The sequence below is a fragment of the Sus scrofa genome, chromosome 8 (genome assembly GCF_054392235.1).
Source record: "Sus scrofa isolate SSC_HxYL_T2T_F1_AM1 chromosome 8, Sscrofa_HxYL_maternal_Yorkshire_Landrace_v2.0, whole genome shotgun sequence".
In the NCBI taxonomy this organism is placed as follows: Eukaryota; Metazoa; Chordata; class Mammalia; order Artiodactyla; family Suidae; genus Sus; species Sus scrofa.
In genome coordinates this window covers 39,833,757-39,845,811 of record NC_139390.1, presented here as the reverse complement: position 1 = coordinate 39,845,811, position 12,055 = coordinate 39,833,757, and the positions used below count along the sequence as shown (strand labels likewise).

At 42.2% G+C, this 12,055-nt stretch overlaps 1 protein-coding gene across 5 annotated transcripts in view; it reads left to right on the top strand.

Moving 5' to 3' along the window:
- The window catches only part of SCFD2 (sec1 family domain containing 2), a 430,084-nt gene that overhangs the window by 233,371 nt on the left and 184,658 nt on the right, over positions 1-12,055 (top strand). The gene's annotated exons all lie outside the window — the stretch shown is intronic.

The window sequence follows — 12,055 nt, the reverse complement described above, 5'->3', positions numbered from 1 at the left end:
CCTCGAGGGTCTTGGCTTTTATTATAAAGACAACGTAGAGCCTTTGAGCAGAAGGGGAGAAATGTGATCTCTTTTGCATTTTTAAAAATAATTAGATTCCCTGCTGCACTTTTATTAAAAGAATGGGGCCTACTGCTGAATATCTGACCTATAGGTTTGGGCCCTGCAGGAAAATTAGTTCTGATTGAGGGACCAGTCATTATTTTTTGATGGTCTTACCTTTTTTTTTTTTTTGTATTTTACAATGATTAATATTTTTTCCATTATGGCTGGTTTACAGTGTTCTGTCTATTTTCTACTGTACAGCATGGTGACCCAGCTACACATACATGCATACATTCTTTTTTCTCACATTATCATGCTCCATCATTAGTGACTAGATAGAGTTCCCAGTGCTGTACAGCAGGATTTCATTGCTTTTTGCTTTTAACAGCAGTACCTGTGGCATACAGAAGTTCCCAGGCTAGGGGTCGAATTGGAGCTGCAGCTGCCTGCCCACACCACAGCACATGGCAATGCTGATCCTTAACCCACGGAGTGAGACCAGAGAGCGAACCTGCATCCTGATGGATACTAGTCAGGTTCTTAACCCACTGAGCCACAATGGGAACTCTGCCTAATCTCATTTTTAACATATTTAGGTCTTTTCTGTGTGTTTCCTCTTCCTTGCATCCTAGACTTGCAGAACTTCCTTCCCTTTGACCAAAATAAGAGGGGAAAGACTCTGCAGAACTAATTTAAAGTCCTGACTTTATCCTGTAATCGAAGTTTTCTTGTACTGGTGGTAAACCTCAGGATTTTAACTTCAGCGGGGTTAACACTTTGATACATCCCTAGTCTACTTCAGTGTCATTAGCTTTACTCTGTATCCAGACTGAGAATCAATTTAGTGATGTAAGCAATGGAATTAATTAATCCTAGCCACTGTAACTAAAAAAAAAAAGAACAAATCAAAGTGGCTTAACCTGAAGTTTCATTTTCTTACTCAAGCCCAGTACGATGAAGTTGGCCCGCCTCCATGAGGTAACTCAGGGACCTGCCCTCCTTCCCCCAGGTGCTCCGCCCCTTCTGAGTAGTTTCCACTACACTGCTGGGGACAGAGTGGCCCAGAAGATTGGGTGGAGGCCCCCCGCTGCTAGTCCTTGAAGGGGCAACCCACCCTTCTACACACCTTCCTTTGGCCAGAGCACAGTCTCATGCCTCCCAAACTCAGCTGGAAGGAAGGAAAGAAGGAAGGCTGCTAAGTGACCCCCTGAATGCCAGGAAGAAGATTTAAGGAGGCAGCGTCCAGCCCATCTGCCATAGTGATCTAAAATGGGCGAGAGCTTTTGTTGCATTTTGCAAATGGCCCTTAGCCATCCTTTCGTTCTGTAAGTATCCTAAGTGCCTGCACTGTGCCAGGCATTAGGAATATAACTGGAAGCAAGACAGACATGGTCCCTGCAGTTTAGCCAAGAGAGACACAGAAATAAAACCATGACACAAACGGATATTTGATTACGATTTTATAATAAGGGCTACGAAGGAAACTAGCCTGATGTTATGAAAGGGCATGTACCGGGAGAGGCCTGACTGCTCAAGATGTTTTCAGGAAGAGGCGATGAAGCTGCCACGTGACAGATGACCGGAAGTGGAGAGACTGAAAAGGTGGGCCGCTTTCAGAGGGAGCAGGAAGGGGCCCTGGGAGTTTAAGGAGCTGAAGGAAGCAGGGCTGAAGCCCAAGGAGGATGGGGAGACAGGAGCCGGATGATCCAGGGCTTGGTGGGCCAGGAGAAGAAAACGCTTGGGGAAATGAAGCAGTGGGAAGCCACTGAAAGATGTCCAGCTTAGGACGGAATGGTCATTGATGTGTTTTATAAAACACTGGCCTCAACGTGGAGAGTGGACTGGAATGAGGCCAGAGCTGGTGTCGGCCATCGGGTGCATTATCTGTGTGGCTTTCTCCTGGTTTCTGTTCTTCCTCCAGGGCCTCCCACCACTGTGTGTGAAACCATTAGGCTCCAATGGAAGAGCTGTTGTTTTCAGTTGCAGACACGGAGATCTTATCTATGTTATTGAAATAGAATAGTCGAATCCAATCTGAGCTCTTTATCACCTTGAAATATTCCTCATGGCCTCTACTGCATGTCTTGACTCAGTTAATCAGATCAGCTGTTTAGCCAGACCATTGCTGGCGAGGTTTGTCGCCGTGTAATCTGGAGCTGGTAGACAGCAGTGCCCGTGGCTGGCCCGCCTGCCCTTTTGAAAATGTCAAATCAGCCCCTCGTTTGTCCAGCATCATTGAGGGATAAGCTGTCCCCTCTAAGACCTTGTTTCTCTCAAGTACTCACGGGTGTTTTTAAAACTTTATTTTCTGATTTCAAAAGTGCATATAGAAACAACATTAAATGCGGAGGATTTTTTTGTCTTTTATTTTTTAGCTTATTGATTTTTATTTTATATTGGAGTATATTTGGTATATAATGTTGTATAAGTTTCAGGTGAACAACAGAGCGATTCAGTTATACATACACACATATCCATTCTTTTTCAGATTCTTTGCCCATGTGAGTTATTATGGAATATTGAGTAGCATTCTCTGTGCTATACAGTAGGTCCTTGTTGATTATCTATTTAGAGATGGAGTTTTAAAGGGAAAAAAATCTTGGTGTTCCCATTGTGGCTAAGCGTTAACAAACCCAACTGGTGTCCATGAGAATTCAGGTTGGATCACTGGCCTCACTCCAGTTAAGGATCCGGCGTTGCCTTGGGCTGTGGTGTAGGTAACAGACACGGCTTGAATCCTGCATTACTGTGGCTGTGGCGTAGGCTGGCAGCTGTAGCTCTGATTCAACCCCTTGCCTGGGAACTTATGTATGCTGCAGGTGTGGCCCTAAAAGGACTAAATAAATACATGAATAAATAAAATAAAAGGAAAGGTAAAAAATCCTTAACTCCAATAGATGATTGTGTTTACTTTTGCCTGTCACGTTAGAATGTGGACTTGTGTTCATATATCAAAAGATGTACCATGTATTTTCCTCTTTTTTTTTCATTTGTAGTATTTTTGTTTCTAGTTGTAGCCTTTTCTTTTCTGCCTAGAGAAGTTCCTTTAGTATTTGTTATAAAGCTGGTTTAGTGCTGCTGAATTATCTTAGCTTTTGCTTGTCTATAAAGCTTTTGATTTCTCCTTCAAACTGAATGAGATCCTTGGTGGGTAAAGTAATCTTGGTTGGAGATTTTTTCCTCTCATTACACTAATTATATTGTGCCACTCCCTTCTAGCCTGCAGAGTTTCTACTGAAAAATCTGCCAATAACCTTATTGGGGTTCCCTTGTATGTTATTTGTTTCTTTTCCCTAGCTGCTTTCAGTATTTTCTCTTTGTCTTTAATTTTGGTCAGTTTGATTAATATGTGTCTCAGGGTGTTCCTCCTTGGGTTTATTTTATATAGTACTCATTGTGCTTCCTGGATTTGAGTGAGTGGTTCCTTTCCCATGTTAGGGAAGTTTTTGCTATTTTCTCTTCGAATGTTTTTTCTGTCCCTTTCTCTCTTCTCCTTCTGGCATCCCTATAATATGGATGTTGATGCGTTTAACATTGTCTCAGAATTCTCTGAGACGCTCTTCATTTCTTTTCTTTTCTTTTTTTGTCTTTTTGTCTTTTAAGGGCCGCACCCATGGCATATGGAGTTTCCCAGGCAAGGGGTCAAATCAGAGCTGTAGCCGCCAGCCTATGCCACAGGATCTGAGCTGTGTCTGTGACCTAAACCACAGCTCACGGCAATGCCAGATCATTAACCCTCTGATTAAGGCCAGGGATCGAACCCGCGTCCTCATGGATGCTAGTCGGGTTCATTAATCCCTGAGCAACTATGGGAATTCTTCTTTTCAGTCATTTTTTCTTTTTTCTGTTCTACATAAGTGATTTCCACTAGTCTGTCCTCTACCTCGCTTATTCATTCTTCTACCTCCTGTATTCCGCTGTTGGTTGCTTCTAATGAATTTTTTATTTCAGTTATTATATTTTGCATCTCTGCTTGCTTAAGTTTTAAATCTTGTATTTCTTTGCTCAGTGTTTGCTAGAAATTATCAATCTTTGCCTCCAGTTTATTTCCAATGTCTTGCATCATCTTCAGCATCATCAGTTTAAAGTCTTTTTCCTTGGGGCTGATAATCTCCAGATCACTTAGCTGATTTTCTGGGTTTTTTTTCTTGTTCCCTTATCTGAGTTATAGTTCTCTGCCTTTTCATTTTTATAGGGTTTTGGTGTTGTGTCCTTTTTGCAGACAGTAGAGTTGTAGCCTCTCTTACTTCTGATGTCTGCCTCCCTTGTGGCTGAAGTTGGTATGGGGCTTGCTATACCAACTTTTTTTTTTTTTTTTTTTCAAATCTCAATATGATGTCTGGTCTATAGCAGAAGTACATATCTTTTAGCTGAGTCCGTGAACATATCAATGAATGTATGTTAATCAAAAAATTTTTAAAAGCCAAAAGAAGAAAATTTAAATGACCTAAAATAATTTTAACAAAGAGGGACCTATAATTGCTCTACTGAAAGACAAAATTTACCTGTTTTTACACAGTGTCTTTTTATGTAGTTTTAATAGACCATTTTGTATCATGCTTTTCTAAAAAACATTTTAATGGCTTTTTTTTCTAAAATACCATATATAATTTTCTGGCGTAAGGCAGTCAGAGAAGATACCATTATCAGAAATTTTTCACAGAAATAAACTCAGACTCAGATTAGATGGCTGGGTGCAAGGAGCAGGGCCAGGCAAAATCCCATGTTTCCAGCTGATGGATTTTTTTCATTTACCATACCCTGCTGCCCCTCTGCTCACTCGTATTTGTCATCCCGTCATTTTGGGACAAGATGAAGAGGGAGGAGCAGCTAATGGCAGTGACATATAGTGGTTTAGAGCCCCAGGAAGCCAGGAAGCCAGGATTTGAGTCCCAGTTCCTCTGTGTGAATTTGTGAAAGTTTCTTCAACTCTGTAGACATACCGCATGTGTGTATGCATTGGTGTGCGTGTGCGTGTGTGTGTGTGTGTGTGTGTGTGTGTGTGTGTGTGTGAATGTGTATGGGTGAGGGGATATGATGGGAAGCAAATAGTAAAGGGGCCAAGAAGAAGCATAACCTGTAAAGAAAATACCTAGAAGAAAATTGTGTGTTTACTCTCTTGAGAAGAACAGAGGAATGATGTCATGATACATTCATGTTGGATGAATCTTATGTTGTAAAAAACGCTACCATGGGAGGAGGAAATTTGTCTCTCTTTGTTTTTTGTTTTTTTATTTTTTTTTTGTTTTCTGTCTGATCTCAAGTCCTAGAACAATTATTTTTTTGTGGGTTTTTTTTTGTTTTTTTGTTTTGTTTTGCTTTTGTTTTTGTTTTTTTTGTTTTTGGTCTTTTGTCTTTTTAGAGCCGCACCCATGGCATATGGAGGTTCCCAGGCTAGGGGTCTAATTGGAGCTGTTGCTGCCGGCCTAGGCCAGAGCCACAGCAATGCCAGATCCGAGACATGTCTGTGATCTACACCACAGCTCACGGCAATGCCGGATCCTTAACCCATTGAGCAAGGCCAGGGATCGAACCCGCAACCTCATGGTTCCTAGTCAGATTCATTTCCACTGCGCCACGACAGAAAGTCCTAGAACAATTCTTGAAATATACTAGGCATTCAGTAAATGTTGAATATAAAAAAAATGAGATCAAAACTTGGGGGAATAATTACCATACACATCACTGCAAGAATATATAACATTGTTCAAGTGGGAATATAGGTACTGTTGAAACTAGAACTTTCTAGTTCCTTTTGAAACATTATTTTCCAGGACTAGTTCTTATTTTATGACTGTCTAGATATCACAGAAAATGTGTATGCTCTTTTAAAATATGTATGCTGTTTTAAGAGTTCCCATTGTGGCTCAGCGGTAACAAATCCAGCTAGTATCCATGAGGACACAGGTTCAATCCCTGGCCTTACTCAGTGGGTTAAGGATCTGACATTGTCATGAGCTGTGGCATAGGTCTCAGATGGAGCTTGGATCTGGCGTTGCTGTGGCTGTGGTGTAGGCCAGCAGCTGCAGCTCCGATTTGACCCCTAGCTTGGGAACTTCCATATGCCACAGGTGCAGCCCTAATTAAAAAAACAAAACAAAACTATGCTCTCTTAAAAATAATATTATTGGAGTTCTCCCTGTGGTGCAGTGTGTTCAAAATTGGACTGAAGGGGCTCGGGTCACGAAGAGGATCCCATGGTGTCCCAATTATTGCTTGGATTCAATCCCTGGCCTGGTAACCGCCATATGCTGTGGGTGTAGCATAAAAGAAATGGTATTATAATTTAGAGTTATTTACTACATTGCTGACTCTACTAGTATAGGTACTGAATATTTGTTCTGAAAAGATTTTTCAGTGTTGATTTTTAACCACATAGTAGAGTAGAAATAAAAATTGTATTGAAAATCTATAGAGCTGGATTCCAGTCCCACTTCTGTCCCCTAATAGCTGTGTGACCTTGGATAGTTGAGTGACTTCTCTGATCTTTAGTTTCCTCATCTTTAAAATGGGATAGTCAGTTAAATGATCTCTGGGAGATCTTCTAGCTCTTTAAAGCTGTGATCTTCTTATCCCATGGACAGTTAGTAAACTTATATTTTAAGAAGTTAGATTATAACCATGAGAGAATTTGTTTATGAAGAACATTTAAGGGCATGTTAAAGTTTTTCTTAGTTAATGGGAACATACACTGAGATAGTCATGGACTTTTTTATTAAAAAAAAGGCAAAAATATGTAAATAATTAGATAAGTTCATTCAATTATTAAATAAGTGCTTTTCATTTAATAAGTGTACCTACTATACATGTGCCAGGTATTGTATACTAATCCCACAAAGAAAAATTCTTTATTTGGCAGAATATAAGACGTGCAGATACATGAGTCAATCTGATTTTACAAGAAATTTTTCAGAAAAATAAAATTTTAAATATGTTTCATTATACGGAGAGTGAGAAAAGATATTTTACACACACCCACACATATATATGTGTAGAGTGTATGAAATCATAAGCTCTGGATATATGGTAATATTTACTAACATTCAAAAGTACATTTTCAGAGCTAAATTGCATATCTAGTAAATATATTGGCCATGAAATACTAGGGCATAGCAGGCAACACAACACAAATAGCCTTGATGAATGAAGTGACTGTTTTGTATTTATGGAGTGAGAAGAGCAGATAACAGTACTACATGTCACTGAACACTAAGAAATAAGTAGCCACATTATAAAACAAATAAGAATTCTAGTAGGAGGCATGCAATGAAAGCAAGAGTGTTAGTAAAATCTAGTACAAGGAAAAAAGTAAAATGCTATAAATTTGCTTGAATTCTTCTCCAGGTAACCTGAGCGTTTGTGAAATTGAGCCCTCTTTTGTGATGTAGTGGGACAAACTTTGCCACTGGGAACAGCCTGGCTGTCATCCTGCTCCTGTCCATGGAGTACAAATGGCAGACTCTTTAGCTGAATTTTTTTTTTTTTTTTACAGCAGCTTTGTTTATTTTTAGTAGTATAGCTCTGTACTAAGTGCGCTGTAAGTTCATATAGCTCATCCCAGACCCAAGGCGGGCCTTTTTTTTTTTTTTTTTTTTTGAGGGAGTAGAGGTAGGAATCAAGGTGGGGAGACAGGTGGATGCACTAGGTGCTCACAAAAATAAAAAAAAAATATGACAGTAGGAAATACCCTTGCCTCCTGTTGGACTCCCTGTCTAAGGTGGGGACAAACTGTAAGCATATAATGTGGTAGCTTGTTATTCTAATCCTGGCTGCCCTGAATCACTGAGGGAGCTTTGTAAAGTGAAAAAGAAGGAGGAGGAAGAACGAGAAAAGGAAATAAACTCTAATCTCTGTGGTTGGAGAATTTTGAACAACTTTTCTACTAAGGCGGGATGATAGGATACATGAGAAGGAAGAGTGAGTGCCCTGTGCGAATAGCCATAAGGCTACTTCCTGAAGGGGCTTGTGTGACCTGCCACACAGAGTAGTTTTGTTTCCTAAGGAGTGAGGCGTCAGAGCAGCTGAGGGCCATTGCATTCTCATTTGGGTCTTGAAAAAATGACTGTTCCGAGGCGGTTACTGTCACAGTGCAGTCCGAGGATGACTGAGCCATTGCAATGGGATGGAGAGGAGGGGAGAGCTTCCAAAGGTCCCTAGCGGGGAGTGTCAACAGGGCCTGGTTTAGGTCATAAGAGAAGGTGTCTAGATTGGGTCAAGTGGTGCTAGTCTTGAAGATGGGAAGAAGAGGTGAAAGAAATGAGTCTGGAGGAGTTCCCATTGTGGCTCAGCAGAAACTAATCTGACTAGCATCCATAAGGATGCAGGTTTGATCCTTGGCCTCATTCTGTGAGTTAAGGATACAGCCCTGCTGTGAACTATGGTGTAGGTCTCAGACGTGGCTTGGATCTGGCATTGCTGTGGCTGTGGTGTAGGCCCATTCGACCCCTAGCCTGGAATGGAAACTTCCATATGCTGCTGGTGCAGCCCTAAAAAGACAAAAAAAAAAAAGGACTCTGGGGAGGTCACAGTGGATCCAAATTTGGCTAAATAGCTTTGGAAAGACTGTGGGACATTTGTCTAACAGGCATGATATTTCCAAACCAGTGTTCCTGCTCCTGCCTTTGCTCCTCTGTAATCTTATCACAGCAGCCAAAATGAGCCTTTTAAAATTTAATTCAGACCGCGTAACACCTCTGCTCAGAATCTCCTCTAGGCAGTTCCCCTTGCGGCATAGCGGAAACGAATCTGACAAGGAACCATGAGGTTGCAGGTTCGATCCCTGGCCTCGATCAGTGGGCTAAGGATCCGGCATTGCCATGAGCTGTGGTCGCAGATGCGGCTTGAATCTGGCATTGCTGTGGCTCTGGCATAGCCGGCGGCTACAGCTCTGATTGGACCCCTGGCTTGGGAACCTCCATGTGCTGCAGGTGTGGCCCTAAAAAAAAGAAAAAGAGAAAGAAAAAAAACAAAAAACTCCTCCAGTAGCTTTTCGCCTCACTCACTGAGTGAAAGCTGAAGTCTCCTCAGCGACCTACAAGCCCCACTTGCCATGTTCCCTCTGGGCTCGCCTCCTTCATCTCTTACCTTGGGCCTCCACCTGTCCCCTAAACAGGCTGAACTGCTCCTGCTTCACTGGGGCCTTCGTACTCGCTATTGTCTCTTCCATGGGGAGGGGTTATTGTTGTGGCTGTTGTTGTTTGGGACTGTGTTCAAACCGAGAGCACGACCCTAGAAAGTGATAGAGTGGCTCCTTCCCTCACCTGTTTCATGTCCTTGCTGGAATGTCTCCTGACCTATTAAAATGACAGATGCCCTTTTCACATCCTCACATTTAAATCTCCAGCCCAAATACCTTTTTTTTGTTTGTTTGTTTTTGGCTTTTGTCTTTTTAGGGCCGCACCTGCGGCATATAGAGGTTCCCAGGCTAGGGTCTAATTGGAGCTGTTGCTGCTAGCCACAGCCACAGCCACAGCCAAGCCAGATCCAAGCTGTGTATGCAACCTACACCACAGCTTATGGCAACTCCAGATCCTTAACCCACTGAACAGGGTGAGGGATTGAACCCACAACCTCATGGTTCCTAGTCAGGTTCATTTCCACTGTACCACCATGGGAACTCCCCAAATAGCTTTTCTGAAGGACAGTTCCTTGTTTGTTTGTTTATGTCTTCTTAGGGTTGCACCTCGGCATATGGAAGTTCCCAGGCTAGAGGTCAAAGCGGAACTGCAACTGCTGGCCTTCATGCCACAGCCACAGCCATCACAACACAGGATATGAGCGACCTGTGTCTGTGACCTACCTACACCACAGCTCACAGCTACACCAGATCCTTAACCCACTGAGTGAGGCCAGGGATCGAACCCACATCCTTATTCCTTGGGTTCGTTACTACTGAGCCATAACAGGAACTCCACATTTGCATATTTAGAATTACTCTTCATTCATTCATTCTTCATTCAATCAACAAACATTTGTTAAGTGCCTTCCAAGTGCAGAGCACTCTCCTAAGTAATGTAGACACAGCAGTGAACAAAGCAGACAAATACCCATGCCCTCCTAGAGCTGCTTTCTAGCTGGGGGAGACAGTAAACCAATAAATACAATATTTGTATTTATTTCTTTGCTACTTGCTCAGAAAAGCTGATGTAAGACAGAAGGATGGAAGGGGCTTGATTTCAGGGTTAGCAGGAGAGAGGAGTGACAGGGACAGGGCTGCTCGGATGACGAGGCATGGGCTGGAGCAGGAAGAAAGGAAAAATTCTGTAAACTACAGAAGAGTTTAAAGAAGAAAGGAAAATAAGTCATATTCCTTTTGCTCACAAAATTAAATATTTTCATTCACTTGTGTCTAAAGTCTCAAAAGCATCCTTAAATTCATAACTTCTTATTAATTTATCCAATTCAGAAAAATATTTATTAGTGTCAGACATTGTTATAGTCTCTGGAAAAATAGCACATCATTGAATTATTGAGTTGGAAGGGACCTTAGAAATACATTACTTTAAAATCCCCACATTTTATAAATCACAAAGCTAACCCCAGGAAAATGAAGTGGCCTGCCCAGTGACGCATACCCAGTTAGTGACAAAGTGAGAATTTGTAACTGGGTCTCCAAACTCAAAATCAGTGCTCAAGCCAAGCTGCATTTCTTGGTATCAAACCTTTAAAAGCCTAAACCTGTCATTTTTTTGATGGAAATCCCTGGGAAAATGACATTTTCTTTTCTTTTTTTTTTTTTTTTCTTTCTTTCTTTTCTTTTTGTCTTTTTGCTATTTCTTGGGCCGCTCCCGTGGCATATGGAGGTTCCTAGGGTAGGGATCTAATCGGAGCTGCAGCTGCCAGCCTACTCCAGAGCCACAGCAACACGGGATCCAAGCCGCCTCTGTGACCTACACCACAGCTCACGGCAACGCTGGATCCTTAACCCACTGAGCAAGGGCAGGGATCGAACCCGCAACCTCATGGTTCCTAGTTGGATTTGTTAACCACTGCGCCACGATGGGAACTCCGAAAATGATATTCTCTTTATGGATACTTTCTTTTCAGCTTGCCTTTCAGGAGCCTCCATAAAATAAAAGTCCAGTGCATGAGTATACTGGAAATGAGAGACACAGACATTGAATACATTAGTTATGTATTATGGTTAGATGCAAGAGAAATCTACTTGAGCTAGCACACACATCATAAAGGGAAAGCTGGGAAGAATTTGTTACTGGTTACAGTAGTCATTGGGATAGCTTGGATCATGTGTCTGCTCCCTACACAGCCAGTAGTGTCAGGACAAAGCCAAATGAAAAACACAAAGCTTGGCAGGGGATTATGGAGTGACAATGGAGAGAGGCGTTCTCAGAAAAAAAGCAAGTCCTTTGTAAAGTGTATAAAGCCTCCCAAAGATATCTGTGTTGGTTGGGCCCTCTGAGAAGCAGGTGCTGAGACAGGGGTAGAAATGCAAGGGCTGTATAGGGTACCTGGTAATGGCTTTGAAAGATAAAGGCGGGAGGGGAGGAGAGCAGAACTGAGCAGGGAAAGTCTTTGGCTCATGTGTAGATCTGACAGCTGTGAAAGGAAAGAAGACGGACCCAGGACTAGGGAGGGAGAGCCTCAGATCTGGGTGCATATCTGACAAAGACGTGACCAACCCAGGGGGACCTGGGAGCAGAGGTTGTCAGAGGAGATTCTAGAGGAAATGACCAGGCTCTAGGCGATCATGCCTCCCCATCCTCAGTCGTTGGCTGGTAGAACCAGGAGGAGTGTGACCTTGGCCTGGGCTCAGAAGCGGAGGAGGATGCCAGCAGGTGACAGCTGAAGGTTGTCTACTAGTTGCATTCCTTCCAGCTCAAAGGCAAGTTCTTTCTTGAAGGGAGATGACAGCAACCTCCCAGGCTGCCTAACAGGAACTCTGAATGTTTTATTGACAAAATGCAGGAAGCATATCATCAGCATATCGATCCACAAAAGAAGGGATTCCATATTTTGTAAATATATTTTGGGAAATTTACTATTTTTAAAA